Source organism: Schistocerca cancellata, chromosome 9, assembly GCF_023864275.1.
Source record: "Schistocerca cancellata isolate TAMUIC-IGC-003103 chromosome 9, iqSchCanc2.1, whole genome shotgun sequence".
NCBI classification, from domain to species: Eukaryota; Metazoa; Arthropoda; class Insecta; order Orthoptera; family Acrididae; genus Schistocerca; species Schistocerca cancellata.
Window position 1 is genome coordinate 430,791,645 of NC_064634.1, and position 16,603 is coordinate 430,808,247.

Sequence of the window (16,603 nt, forward strand, 5' to 3'; positions counted from 1 at the left end):
CATACAGTTCATATCCTGCGTCATACAAAATCATCCCTTGTACATCACTGTACACATACCACGAAACAGGCAGAGCCATATATGTCACTCGCGGTCCTAGATCTTTCCCTGCTAGGTCGCCAGTCTTTCACGCCCAATGGGTGATCACAACGCTCTCATGGGACCAAAGTCAGTCTTCAAACTGTTCTACAAATTTGGGTTCGCTTCCCCTCAACACAGATGTGTTACTGTTTCTAGTATGGACTTGATTGCTTAGATGCTTTTTTAAACCCACCTCTGGTTTCTAGAAATACAATAAAACATGTATTTTTGCCTGGTTTGCGATAATATTATATCATTTTCGTAGTACTTCTCGATATCATGCATACAGCAGCATCTTACCGATCGCTCAAGCAACATAATTCCCAAATATTGACTGGAAATTATTTCTCAGCAATTCCAAACTTTAGCGAGGTGGTGCGTGCTTTAGACTACTGAGTTACTAGAAACTTATCCTGTGTGAGAGGACCGTTGCACGAAAAAGACCAAAAAAAATATTTCCGCTCACTAATACCGATGTGAGTGATGTAACAGATTCCAAATCATCCTTATAATTTACAAAGTCAAATAACCGGTTTCTTATGTCTAGAGGACCAGCATACATGTCCTTCACCTGCTAGATGCACACACCACTATCAATGTTCCTTCAACTAAATAAAGGCGCAAAATGTGCAGAAGTAATGAACTGAAGAAAGTACATGGGCGAGACAATGGCCCAGCACAAAGACTCATCCATATTGAATCTTCTCAAATTTCCACATAATCACGAAAACTATCGAACACATGCTAAGTATTAGTTCGCTATTCTGCCATCTAGAGGACGACTTTAACTCAGCTGCATTCTTACTATCTAACAGACTTCTCCATTCAGACATATCCTACCGTTAACAGGAAACATGAATCACGCCCACCATAGGTCACGCATAGGCAGTATCATCCTAGAAAACTGGTCACATATATGTTTTCTCATTGTACTTACAATTAAATGTTATGATCATGGTCTCAATTTAACGACATTTGACAATGAGTGAGGTATTGGAAATACAACCTGCAGATGGCTGTGTGTCTGGAAATAGAAATATATGTACCATACTTATGACTTGACATACTTTTCCCTCTGTTATCACAGTACTCCACAGTCATCTCCTCTGCACATCTCGAAACACAAACACATACGTTATGAGCCTGATGCTCAGGGTGAACCTATCACACAACATACTACTACTAAGTATAATACTTGACCATTAAATGATTCCACACGAGACAAAATAATACTGAGAGAAAATCAGCGATAGGTGGACATGTCTCATAAATTTTTCGTGCGAGTGTTACCACTGTGTCTTAGAAAAAGAGGCATAATCGGCAATATGTTAAAAAACCTATTTGCAACAACTACTTATGTTACTGTCAGAAGCAGTCTTGGTATCCATGTTAAAAGCTATACTGGCTTTATAAATAGATGTATGGCATTACCTACGAATCATGTGGTTTTTCCAGACAAATACCGAGATGGTGATCATAAGAGCGTATATTATCAGACCAGCAGACAGGTTATACGTAACCCACAATGCAACCTCGTCATAAAATCGCTCAATTTTGAAGGTGTTTTGGCTAAGGAACGTGGTATGAAACAGCTATCTGCAAGTCCCTCATGCCACTAGATATTTCTCCTGCATGTGTAACATATTCTATCTCGATACCATGCCAGAGGTTCTGTGCTATATCGACTGAGTTATAGGCAATGACTGGTTGAGAAGGATCACAAAATGTAGTAGATAGTGTGCTGATTGACATCCTAAGAAATGTAAACTAACTTTTCATATCTCTAGTGTTGCGCTATCTGCTAGAAATGATGTCTATGATTTGGAATCTAGTCTCTCCATTCAACAACATACCTATGTTGGATCCTATGCAGAAGTCCTCTAATAATTACAGTCACTAGTGAATCATATTTCTGACACACTCATATCAATAAACGAGATATCCTTTCTAGAATGTGTCTGCCACTGTAAAATACCAATGTGTTTGTAGTCAGTACCTACACGTTCTGCAACTGCCCCTATTCCTACAGCTTTGCGCATGTGATTGTTCCAAGTTAAGTAGGAACTGAGCAGAAGTCAGAGAAAGACATATCCAGCACCCCACATGCAACCCACATGGAAACAGAACGACCTGAATAAGTGCAACAGGTCCGTGTTTTGTCCATTTGAAGGACAGCAGTGCATGTTTCCGATACCTCGCTCATTGTTGAATGTCGTTCAATTGACACCACGATCATAACATTTACAGTGAGAAAACATATATGTGACCGGTTTTCTAGGATGATTCTGCCTGTGCTTCGTCTGTGGTGAGCCTGATTCATGATTCCCATTAACGGTAGGATCTTAATGGAGAGGCCTGTTGGATCATAGAAATGTAGCTAACTTTATCGTCCTCTAGACGACAGAATAGCGAACTAATACTACGTGGCAGATACCTTTCGTGATGGTGTGTAAATTTTAGAAGATGCAATATGGATGTGTGTTTGTGCTGGGCCATTATTCCCACACAGGTAAGTTGTTCGGTTCATTGCTTCTGCACATTTTGCACCTTTATTTAGTTAAGGGAACATGGATTGTGTTGTGTACATCTAGCAGGTGAAAGACACATTTGTTGTTTGTCTAGACATGAAAAACACATTATTCGACTTCGTAAATTATAGGGACGATTTGGAATATGTTACAACAATCACATCGGTATTAGCGAGTGGAAATATCTGTCTCCCTTATTTTTTGTCGAGCTTTCTTTCACGTAATGGTCCTAGAACACAGGATAAGTTTCTAGTTACTCTGTGGTCAAAATCACACTCCACCTCTCTAAACTTTGGTGTTGGGGTTTGTAGAGAAATAACTTCCAGTTTATATCTAGGGAATTATATTGTACAAGCTATTGGTAGGATGCTCTCATGTGCTTGTTATCGAGAAGTACCGCTAAATGGTATAATATTCTCCCCAACCACGTGAAAATACATCGTTCTTGTAATCCTAGAGTTGGAGATTTGTGTAGACCAGAAACAGTAGCACTTTTTTGCCAAGGGGAAGCAAGCTCAATTTGTAGAACAGTTCTGATAGTGACTTCATTCCTCTGAGGGCATTCTGGTCACCCGTCAGGCGTGGATGAATGCCGACCTTGCAGAGATATATCTAGTGATGCTAGCCTGTCTTCATGGTATATTTACAAGTGATGTAAAAACTACGAATCTGTGTATCACAGGATACGATTTGTACGTATACTACATTGAGATGGGAGGTGGTGATATAATGCTGTGTTCGAGATCGGTTTCACGCTCTATTATTCAAGGTCCTGTCCTATGTGGGAGAGCAGTGTATATGAGTAAGAGTCTTTCTGTATTTGACTATATGTACTACCACTTTGCAGGTTTTAATTGCACTATGGCGATCTGTGTAAAATAGTTTATTGCTTCTGAAAGTCCCATCTGCAGAAAGAAAGAAAAGGCAAACAGTGCTTCCACATCGGCGGCATCCGTAATTCGGCAGGTAAGTTCAATCAGAGCCAATCATAATGCTCGATTCATTCACAAGACATCCTTTGTGCTGGGATATAGGAGTCTCCACATAGTGGTGAGAATGTTTGCGTATGTTGACAACAGGAAAGGTAACAAGTGATGGACGTGGTGCCACGATAGGACAGTGTGTGAGAATGAATTCGACATTATTTTGTAGACATCTTCTGTTAGAACAAGAATTTCCATGCAGTGTGAGTTGTCACATGGCCAGCCTCCTAAATAGCAGACACCACGAATTGTTATAATTTTAGATTTGCAGCTGTGCAGGAGACACTCAAGACAGGCAGAAAGAGATAGAAGGCGGCAGGTTTTCCCATGGACAGCCGGCCGAATTGCGGATTGTACAAGGTGCACTGGACATTCTTCCAGAATACTGAACTTTGAAATTCACTTGGTGATTATTCTGTCATGAGTGACATGCGACAAGTTGAATCCCTGATTAGAGCTCAGTCTCACACGTTGCATTCGGCAACGAAAAATGGTTCAAATGGCTCTGAGAACTATGGGACATAACATCTGAGGTCATCAGTCGCCTAGAACTTAGAACTACTTAAGCCTAACTAACGTAAGGACATCACACACATCCATGCTCGAGGCAGGATTCGAACCTGGGACCGTAGCGGTCACGCAGTTCCGGACTGAAGCGCCTAGAACCACTCGGCCACCGCAGCGTTCGGTAACGACTTACATTCATTGTGCACTCTGTCAGCATTAAATTGTGTTCTCTCTGTTTGTTGAGCTGTTAACCAATGTAATTGTGCTTCTTTAAGTTTTTCGTAACTACCCCGTCTATTGCAGCCATTGCTCGGAAATGGGGTGATAATGTTTATCCTTGTGTAATTAATTTGCTTTTTTACATGTGGATTAACTGTGTCTCTGTTGTGGAAGCTCTCTAGTACTTTCTGAGCATTTAATTAAATTGGCACTTGTGAGCAGTGGATGCCGGCAAAATGTGGTTGTCGAGAGTTGTAATTCCGCTACATGCAGCAGAGCAGACGCCAGTACTGAACACGTGCCCTTGCACGGTTACTTTTATAGTTCAAGTAAAGGGTTGTAATGAATGTCGTGGTAGTGAATGATTGTGTTTGTGTTGTCATTAGTATGTATATTTCTTTTTAAATTAATACTGTTTAACACCACAGCTATGGGTCAATACGCAGTCTGTTAAGTGGAAAAACTTGCTCCTACTGTAGATGGTAAAGTTCTGACACTTTCTTCTGAGTGGCGTAGTTATTTAATAATTGATGTTTTGGTTACAAATATTGATGGCTGCTTGAGATACTATTTAAATTATTGAACTTTATTTAATGTGATAGTAACTGTCTAATTATGTGTCTGATCTGTCGTGTTTGTTAACGGCAAAGGCAAAGTGGGCTTTCTCAAAATTTGTGTTAAAGAGTGTGCGCAATGAGAATTGCTTGAGACTCAAATGCCCGTTACCCTGCTGGAGGATTTTTATCAACTTCCAGTGGGATGGTTTGTTCCAGAACAAAAGTATGCAAAAGAAAATTTTGATAACTTTTTTTGTCAAAATAAATGCTCAGTAAAAGGGCTCACTTGCTTGCTGCTCAAGGATCCTTGTATCCAACCAACCTGTTTCATATTCAACCAATTCCTGCAAGTGGTATCGCCTCCCCGACATTCCCAATTAAGGACCCCTATACTTCTTCCAAGCTCAGTTAAATTCCAGAAATCCCACCTGACACAATGAGATAGGGAATGAGTTTTATATGGAGAAAATAAATTATCATATTGTTTAGCGGTAGTTAAAGGCCTGAACTAACATTCTTGAGGAATGGGCTTAGAATCACTTTCTATCCAGCAATGTCTTATATGTTTTTCCTAAACCACTGAAGGCGAATCCTAATATCTTTTGTTAAAAAATACACTCCCAATGTCTTTCCCCATCTCTGTAGAATCCCAGACTGGGCCTCATAATCATTAATTTGTTCATGATGATGATGATGATGATGATGATAATAAAGATTCCCGGCAGTGGACAGCATTACCTGAAGAAATACTGCCGAAAGGCCTTTCGTACTTTTACCCATTTTCAATTGGCATAATTCATTTGCATATTCACCAATAGAACGACATTGTCCATGGCATTTTCAGCACTGCAGGTGCCTCTTACCCCTTAAGGCACAGAAAATAAAAACAGTGAATCTCAGATGAAAGTTGATTAAATTAAACCAAATAGACCATAATCAAATGAGAATGACTGTTTATTAATTACTTTCGTACATTTGCATACAAGCTATGGGGTGTGTTCATATGAAGCCACTGTGGCAAATCATAGTGATATACACAATAAATAAGACAAACACACAACATACCCAATATAGACTCGTAATAACCTATTATGGGAAGGTATGAAGTAATTTCAGTTACATGACAAGCATAAGCTTGAATGGCATGTTCTGTAGCCCCATTTTGGCTTATGATAGCTCTTTTTCGTACTACAGAACGCACAACGTTTTGGAGGCTCATGCTGCGTCATCTTTTTTTCTTCCGAATTGCTCTTTTCCATGGGTATCTGTGATCCGAATCTCTTAGGGGATGGTGTGCTACCTGATAAACCTGTCACATTTCTAGTTCCTAATAAACCATGATATTCGTATCTCCAACCGGAACATATCGTCACCGTCACACAATATTTCGGCTGTCCCCCTGGCCGCCGTCTTCAGGTGAATAAGCCGTCACACTGACTCAACGGGACTTAAATGAAACCGCTGCGGTGGCTCCTTTATACACACCTGTAGGACCACCGTGCCTACACCAACATAACTGACTTCTAGCGCAAAGCAGGACAACATATCAGTGGTGAAAACTCATGGACAATATTATAAACAGATGGATATACTATAAGTAGAAGCTGAAACGTTTGCTGCTTGACATTAAGAAACAGCACTCGAACACTGTTGACAGCTTTTATGACCGAAAAAAAGACCGCTGTTTCTTAATGTCAAGCAGCAAACGTTTCAGCTTCTATTTATAGTACATCCATCTGTTTATAATATTGTCAGTTAGCCGGGTTTCAATAGCTCCATTCACTACACAGTCGCAGTGGAAATGTATTCCCTTCGCCAGCTGAGACCAGAGTGCTGCTGGGCTCAATGAAAGATGATTCGTGTTTGGGAAGCCCGGTGTCTACATACTTGCCTGCATTGCGGGAAAGACTATATTGTACAAACGATTCGTGCGGTCCAGGAGCGGTGCGTGGAGCACCATTACCACACGCATTAATTTCAGCCAGTATAATATGCGGGTGCTGAACGTTGCTTTACTCAAGGACGTAAAATCTTGTACGATTGGACACGTGGTTACCCCTGCGCAGCGTTATTGGGACTGTGTAGTGAAAGAAACTAATTTAATACGGCTACCTGGCAACGTTATAAACAGAGATAAGGGATATCCTTTAAGTTAGATTTGGAACCCTGGTTTGTTTGACATTAAAAAACAACCGTCTTTCTTCACGGTCAGCAAAATGTGTCATCTGTGTTTGATTTCAATTTATCGTTTCCGCTAGTTTTCATCATCGGTGCGGTGTCATGCTTTGCGCTAGATGATAGTTAGTTTCGCACACGTCGGTGGACCTACAGCGGGGTGTACAAAGCTACCGCCGCTGCGTTTTCATTTCAGTTCCGGCGAGTCAGTGCGACGGCCTACTCATCTGAAGATTGCGGCCAGGTGGAGCGCCGAAATATTGTGTCAATTTCATAACACACACAAAGCTGCGTCGCTAAAACATTTCTCTGTGAGATTTATCATAGAACGTTGAGATACCGTATTAGACACTATAACGTGTCAAAATTAATTCTAAATAGCTTCGAGTTGTTATGTAAATAATATCGTTGTTTTCAATTTATTATGACGGCAGAAAATTGTAGTAAAGTAGTTAATGAGCGTAAAAATCCTTTATTTCTTGTAGCTAAAGTCAGTGCTTGTGTGTAGGGGAAGGCGGGGCAAGACGGGGAGGTGGGGTAAGACGGAGAAGGGCTATAAGGTACAGTTAAGAGTGCTGCCATCTGTGGATAGCTACGTCAATATCATCAATACACAGGTCCCTGTGTGTTGACATTGCTGAACCTTAGTTTCGAAGCGGTTTCGCTTAGCTTTGCAAGGTACGTACAATTGTTATACTGATTTGCAATGTTTTACACCTTTCGAGGTCCTAAAACATGTGTTTCGTGAACATTTGTCCAGACTGTATATATAGCACTGAATAGTACGTCTTATTAGCAGTAAACTGTAGTGTCAGTAGTCAATGTTCATTAAATAGTGATCATGTAGGCGTAACATAACCTGACAGCATGGTAGGGGGCAAGACGGGGCGCTTCCCCGTCTTGCCCCTACTATTTGTCCAACCATTACGTTCTTATCGTCTCATGCGTTTACCTCTCAGCGGGTTTCGAACACGTACATTATACGTTGAATACAATTGTAAATAGAATGGTATTCGTTATTCCAACGTTTCCTAATTAATTACAAAATATGGCTTAGGCTATATGGTGAATAAAAATACACAAAACGTGCAGAGTCAATATTCTTGCTTTGCTTTGACGACTGACTGTTGGAAATATGGTATTTACTATATAATATAGATTACCAAGAATGATCTGACTCAATAGTACGTTCCACGTGTTATATTTCAGATGGTTCGCAAGTATCGGCGACAAACGTCTAGGGAAGATTGGTCATTGGAGTCAATGGAATGCGCTGTAAGTGCTGTTATAGAAGGTCTGTGGGTTATTTCAGGGCTGCTCGACAGTTCAACGTGCCACAGACAACGATTGAACGACATGTGGCAAAGAAACGTGCTAATCCTGGCTATACAGTTGTGAAATGGTTAGGACCAATCACAAGTGTCTTTACCCCAGAACAAGAGGCAGAACTTAAAGACTACTTAACGCAGATGGAAGGACAGTACTTTGGCCTAACACTTAAAGTTGTGAACTTGGTTTTCAGCTAGCTGAACGGAACAACATCAAACATACATTTAATACTGCAGCCAAATCTTCTGGAAGAGATTGGCTAAATGGGTTTCTTGCACGAAATCCTACCTTAACAGTACGAAAACCAGAGGCCACATCTATCGCACGAGCAATGGGGTTCAATCGAGTTGCTGTAGATCGGTTTTTCGATCTGTTAGAAAGTCAATTAGACACATTCGAGTTTACGGGAGACAGAATTTTCAATTGCGATGAGATTGGTTTAACAGTCATTCCAAAAGGTCACACAAAGGTGGTTGCTTTGAAAGGGCGCAGACATGTGGGAGCAGTTACTTCAGCAGAAAGAGGCCAGACTGTGACTGCAGAAATCTGTGTTTCAGCGTCGGGGTGCTACGTACCTCCTATGTTAATTTATCCTCGAAAACGAATGCAACAAGCGTTTGAGACTGGCCTGCCCCCTGGTGCCTGGGCAAAAGTCGAAGAAACTGGCTGGATGACGAAAGAACAATTTTTGATTTGGTTTAAGAAGTTTACTGCATTTACTGGAGCGTCAAAGGAAAGACCAATACTTCTCATATTGGACGGCCAGAAAACACACACCAAGAATTTAGAATTGATAGATGTGACCCGCGAAAATGGGGTTGTCTTGCTGTGTTTGCCACCACACTGCTCACACCATCTTTAACCATTCGACGTGAAATTTAAGGAACCTCTCAGTAAATTTTACGAAGATGAAGTAAGATCGTGGCTTCGCACCCATCCTGGAAAAGTTGTTACGCTGCATCAGATCGCAAGTTTATTCGGCCAAGCCCTCATTCATTCAGCTACAATGTCCACAGCAGTGAACGGGTTTCTGAAAACAGGCATTTGGCCTGTAAAGAGAAAAGTGTTTCAAGAAAGTGATTACCTTCCCTGTTCAACCACAGACATTCATCAAGCTCACACATCTGAAGTTACAGAAACGGAAGACCAAGTACCAGAGATGTTGTCAAAACGTAAAACACCTGAACAATTAACAACTGACGATCAAGCCTCTGTTTCGTCTAACTTTCAGGTTACGAGCACTGAAATGGTGTTAGCTATTCCAAAGGTGGATTAAAAAATCAAAAGGAAACCATCTAACAGGCGTGGAAAACCCGTTGTTTTAACCGAATCTCCTTATAGGTGTGAACTATCTGAAGAAGTTAAACGAAAAGGAGTCCCCAAACGTGCTGTATGTAAACGAAAACTTTTCTCAAAGACGTTTAATAAACCTGGGATACAACCTAAAGGACACAATGACAACGAAAAAGTGACGAACGTTACTGATGTCTTAACCACACTTTCATGCTCAAGGGATAATAAACTATGGTTGAATGACAACGAGAAAGAGAGTGAAGAATGTTTATACTGCTATGACTTCTCTGAAGGAGGCTGGATACGGTGTATTAGCTGCGGACGCTGGGCCCACGACACTTGTGCAGGGATAGAAAGTGATGATGACGAGGCTGTCCACACTTGTGTACTATGTGAAAGTAAGAGACCTAAATAAAACGTAGTAACTGATTCTACAATTCGCAGAACCATGTTTCGAAACCTTATCGTCACATGATTTTGTTATTCCAGTCCTTATTTAAGCTATAGAGATGAATTCATGCTAGTTCCCCATCTTACCCCGCATATGGGGCAAGGCGGGGAATTGGTAGTTTATGTTTCAAATCGAGATATTTCTAACAAACTGTAACAAGTTTGCAGGTTTCTTTGCATGCAATTGTAATTCAATGGTTAAGTAAACAAATGATAATCAAACCTACTTCAATTTGTTTATTTTTAACCCTTTTGTAAGGGTTTAAAGTTAGCTTCCCCACCTCTTGCCCCTCCTTCCCCTATATGGTCTAGAAAAGCCAGTAGTGTAACCAGCTTCACAAATGTTCACCCAGAAGCGGCAAAGACGATCTATGCGGCGGTGGCTGACAGCAGCAACGTGCGCCAGAAATCGTGTTGGGCCCGCTGGCCGCTATACAACGAAACGACAGCCACAGGAAGTTACATATTGATTGTTAAAGAATAATGGTGGCGCCCTACGTTTGTCTAGATATGCAGTTTGGCTAAGGTTTTGTGGAAAGAAGCAGTTAGTCACTGTCGAGGAGCCAAAGAGTACGTGAGTTTCAGTGTGTAAGATGACTTGTGTTATTGCATGTCGGTCGAGACCAGTTTGTGTGTGTCGCTATCGATACATTGCTAGGACAATTCACTATAGATTATCACGACAACAGGAGATTTTCCGTGAATTCTGTTGGAAAGGTTTCCTCATCTTTAATGACTGTGTTTAGATTTTAAATGCAAGGTTAGAGAATGCGGTAACGGTACCTGGGTACAATAAGTGGAACTGTTTGATGAATTTTATTAGAAAGTATCTCCTCGTAATTTTGTTTTGTTCTACACCTGTGGTCAAGCGACCTTTGAGTGGCGGGCTTAATGTAGCGTTGCTGATACGCTGCGTTAGTTTGAAGATTGTTTTAATGTCAGCAATTGTGTCTTACGTTGTCCGGTTTTGTTGCGTTTGATAGTTTTTTGCACTTGCCAAAGGATTTTGATGCTGCATATATTTTGGAGATTTTGGGATAATTACAATTTAAGGTACTTGAGTGTCAGATGTTTGTGTAAGCCTGTTGGGGGTAGTGTTACTACTAAATAGTAGCTTATCACATACTATGTAGTATTAAAGAATCGAGCGTCGATCTCCAGTTTTTCTTGATCGTAGTATCAAGTACAGGAACAAACGGACCAAAAGTCAATTGTGATTCCCAGTGTATTTAGCCCGTACTCAGTGTTAGTGACGCAACTCTAGAGATACCCTTGCCCTAGCTGAACCACTTGTAAATGAAAATTAGAACTGCTGCCATTATGCTAGTGGTACGTGACGAGTGACATTCAATAAGATTTGTAGTGGGTTCCCGAGAAGCCAGTACTGGAGGTGGTTGAGTTCCTGAGAATATGATTTTAAGTTGGGCTTAGAAGTGGTGGTGGTGCGTAGATTTTATGTTGTGATTTTTTTTCAAATTTGTTTCTCGTTCACTGTGGAGATCAGATTTGTTGTCACTCGCTCACACGAACGTTTGCCTCTGTAAAGATCTCATTCTTTTAAGGAGCTAAAATAAAACCTGATTCGTTAAAATTAAAACCGAGTCCTCTTATAATCATTTTACCAATTATTTTAAATAAAGTGAAAGAGAATAATCCGATTTTGAACTCTGAGAAGGAAAGTAAGGAAAATAAATAAAGGTCGATAATTTAGTGATTTGACTAGTGCCAAGTAGAGCAAGTACTCTGAAGTCTGTAATCTAATTTAAATAAATGAATGACGAGTACTTAGAAATAACGCAGAGAGGTATTTTATCAAAGTTTACAGACGCAAAGTATTTACGTAATTTGTTGAGGGGTAATATAAGTATTACAGTTAACATTATTTTTGTTGGCGATTACAAACCAATACGCAAACATTTACTTTCGAAAGAATTCTGATTTACTGAAGAGGACTATATTTAAACTTTATTAGCAGAGGTATCGCTAACCAGAGAATGTAAATAACTGATGTTTATTTTCACGGTAAGAAATACACCCTTGGCCTGAGACATCAAGTGCTCTATAAAAATATTTAAATATAGAACCTTTCTATACACTTTCTAATGTTTAAATGTTATAATTAAGAATTGGGATTAATTAACTGAAATAATTTAATGCCAGGTGCAACGTTGTTATTATCTGAGTAACGAGTTAAAAGGTGTCAATATTACGTGGTAGCTTAAGACAATCAAGCATAAATTTCGTTAGTAGTAATTTGTATGGTGCACTCGTTTGTGGTGTGTTGATAACCTCTATAATTACACTCCTGGAAATTGAAATAAGAATACCGTGAATTCATTGTCCCAGGAAGGGGAAACTTTATTGACACATTCCTGGGGTCAGATACATCACACGATCACACTGACAGAACCACAGGCACATAGACACAGGCAACAGAGCATGCACAATGTCGGCACTAGTACAGTGTATATCCACCTTCCGCAGCAATGCAGGCTGCTATTCTCCCATGGAGACGATCGTAGAGATGCTGGATGTAGTCCTGTGGAACGGCTTGCCGTGCCATTTCCACCTGGCGCCTCAGTTGGACCAGCGTTCGTGCTGGACGTGCAGACCGCGTGAGACGACGCTTCATCCAGTCCCAAACATGCTCAATGGGGGACAGATCCGGAGATCTTGCTGGCCAGGGTAGTTGACTTACACTTTCTAGAGCACGTTGGGTGGCACGGGATACATGCGGACGTGCATTGTCCTGTTGGAACAGCAAGTTCCCTTGCTGGTCTAGGAATGGTAGAACGATGGGTTCGATGACGGTTTGGATGTACCGTGCACTATTCAGTGTCCCCTCGACGATCACCAGTGGTGTACGGCCAGTGTAGGAGATCGCTCCCCACACCATGATGCCGGGTGTTGGCCCTGTGTGCCTCGGTCGTATGCAGTCCTGATTGTGGCGCTCACCTGCACGGCGCCAAACACGCATACGACCATCATTGGCACCAAGGCAGAAGCGACTCTCATCGCTGAAGACGACACGTCTCCATTCGTCCCTCCATTCACGCCTGTCGCGACACCACTGGAGGCGGGCTGCACGATGTTGGGGCGTGAGCGGAAGACGGCCTAACGGTGTGCGGGACCGTAGCCCAGCTTCATGGAGACGGTTGCGAATGGTCCTCGCCGATACCCCAGGAGCAACAGTGTCCCTAATTTGCTGGGAAGTGGCGGTGCGGTCCCCTACGGCACTGCGTAGGATCCTACGGTCTTGGCGTGCATCCGTGCGTCGCTGCGGTCCGGTCCCAGGTCGACGGGCACGTGCACCTTCCGCCGACCACTGGCGACAACATCGATGTACTGTGGAGACCTCACGCCCCACGTGTTGAGCAATTCGGCGGTACGTCCACCCGGCCTCCCGCATGCCCACTATACGCCCTCGCTCAAAGTCCGTCAACTGCACATACGGTTCACGTCCACGCTGTCGCGGCATGCTACCAGTGTTAAAGACTGCGCTGGAGCTCCGTATGCCACGGCAAACTGGCTGACACTGACGGCGGCGGTGCACAAATGCTGCGCAGCTAGCGCCATTCGACGGCCAACACCGCGGTTCCTGGTGTGTCCGCTGTGCCGTGCGTGTAATCATTGCTTGTACAGCCCTCTCGCAGTGTCCGCAGCAAGTATGGTGGGTCTGACACACCGGTGTCAATGTGTTCTTTTTTCCATTTCCAGGAGTGTATTTATGAGCTTAACTCAAAAAGATTGGTGGGATCGTAATGTTATTAAAGCGTTGGAAAGCTTATTTACCTATTCGAGCTGGTATACGAGTGCTGATTGTTTTCAGAACTGCACATACGTCTGAGACGTTGGATTGAGATCTATTGCGCCCTTCCACGAATTATAAGCAATTTGTCGTATGTATATTTATTCACTTTCGTGTACTGGATTGGAGTGACGCCAGGAGGCGTAGGAGGCAAATCTGGTACTGAGCTACTCTGATCAACGGAACAGTTAAACTTTGCGAAATTCCGGGAAATTGCAGAATGAAATTTCCAGTTAGCCCCCCCCCCCCCCCCCCGCTCCCGAAAAAAAGCAGTAAATTTTCATGCAATGAATAAATGAAGCGGAAACAATTCCTCCGAAAGAAAATCCTACTGTCGACGAGTTTAATGACTTCATTCACGAACAAGATCCAGGCCAGCGCGTTGCTTGATACAATTAGCGGAAGGAGAATAACATGATCCATAGCTTTGACAAATGTTGGAACAATATTTTGATCACGACATGTCAGCAAAGGTGACACTGTACATTGCAGCTTTAATTTACTGCTGCGAAGTTCATCCAAACTTCACAATCAAGGAGAAATTTCCTCGCTTGAGAAGTAAACACTGTGAGACCTGAGTCTCTTACCGAGCGAGGTGGCGCAGTGGTTAGACACTGGACTCGCATTCGGGAGGACGACGGTTCAATCCCGCGTCCGGCCATCCTGATTTAGGTTTTCCGTGATTTACCTAAATCACTCCAGGCCAATGCCGGGATGGTTCCTCTGAAAGGGCACGGCCGACTTCCTTCCCCATCCTTCCCTAATCCGATGAGACCGATGACCACGCTGTCTGGTCTCCTTCCCCAAACCAACCAACCAACCTGAGTCTCTTCAGGAGCATACAATGTTCAAATAAGTAACAGGAATGCAACTGGGTGAAGTCGTTGACAACCGTAGATATTTCGACAGGAGCACACTCGGTCAATTCCAAGGTAAAACAGCAACAAGTAAGCGCTGGGGAAGAAAATTTAAGATCTCAATTCGTAGGGAAATTCCTCAAAGATAACACACGAAGACTTACGCGCTTACTTGGTATAGTTTTATCTAGAAAATCTCAGTGTGTGCCCCTGTCGTAATATCGGCTGTTGTCTATGAGGTCGCCTGGCTGCATTCCCATTAGTTACTTGTAAATTTCGGTTAACTGTTTTTAATAATTACAATTATTGTATTAGACGTAGTGATAATATCATTTGTTGTTGTATCAGATTCCCGCTGCAGCTACTGCCGGGTCTGGGTGTTCCTACTGATGTGGCACTGTTAGTTACAGAGCGTGGCCGGATGCCCTTCCTAAAGCCACACATTATTATTTGCAAGTGGTTATATTAACTATAGCATGAATTAATTATACAAATACTTATCCTAATTACGGATGAATCTAATTACTAATAATCACAACGAAACTATGTCCTAAGTCTGCTTATCTCGGTGTTGCACTTCTGCTTTAATTTTTAATAGCGTAGAATGTTTGTGCGCGACATTATCGCTACATTTGGACTATAACACTATTCGAGTATGTTTATTCCTATGCCGTACAATATTACATCTATAACAATGTGGCATAGCTACGGTCAAACGACACCTAAACCGTGATTGCCAATCTTGCCGTTCATTCGTAATCAGATTAATGATGTCTGATTCTCGCGTTACTCACCAAATCTTGTGCCGCAACCTGGGTATAGCTGGTACAATATTTTATAGCGTCGACACTGAAGACAATGTTCCTGATTATCAAGCGACTTACGATTTGCGTCCCTATCATGATTCACCATGCAGCATAAATACAAGTGTTAAAAATTATACTAAAAATGAGCTAATATACTTTTAGGTTGCATAAATTTTGGGGGAGAAACGAGATTTTATTCTCATCGACCTAGAAACAATGATTCGGCAGAATCGGTGTTTGTTTTATTTGTGTACCGGAATTCATGGTTTCTTTCTAAATCCTAACAAGTGGAAGTGAGTCATTTCTGCGTCAAAATTATTCTACAGCTGTGATTTTTTGATGTTTGTTAATCGGCAAGGGATATAACGTACAGAGGTGAAATTTATGAGTGTAGTGGCTGTCTACGCGTTACTTTACAGCAAGAGAAAAGAAGATTTGACGATAGAAATAACAATAATTAATCTGATTGAAGGAACAGTATAGTAGAAGAACAAAATGAGAAGAACATGTTCCGAGAAGTTTTGCTATTTGGGGAGCAAAATAACTGATGATGGTCGAAGTAGAGAGTATATAAAATGTAAACTGGCAATGTGAAAGAGAGCGTTTTTGAAGAAGAGAAATTTGTTAACATCGAGTATAGATGTAAGTGTCAGGAAGTCATTTCTGAAAGTATTGGTATGGAGTGTAGCCATGTATGGAAGTGAAACATGGACGATGAATAGTTTGGACAAGAAGAGAATAGAAGCTTTCAATATGTGGTGCTACAGAATAATGCTGAAGATTAGATGGGTAGATCACATAACTAATGAGAAGGTGTTGAATAGAATTGTGGAGAAGAAGAGTTTGTGGCACAACTTGACAAGAAGAAGGGATCGGTTGGTAGGACATGTTCTGAGGCATCAAGGGATAACCAATTTAGCATTGGAGGGCACCGTGGAGGGCAAAAATCGTAGAGGGAGACCAAGAGAGGAATACACCAAGCAGATTCAGAAGGATGTGGGTTGCAGTAG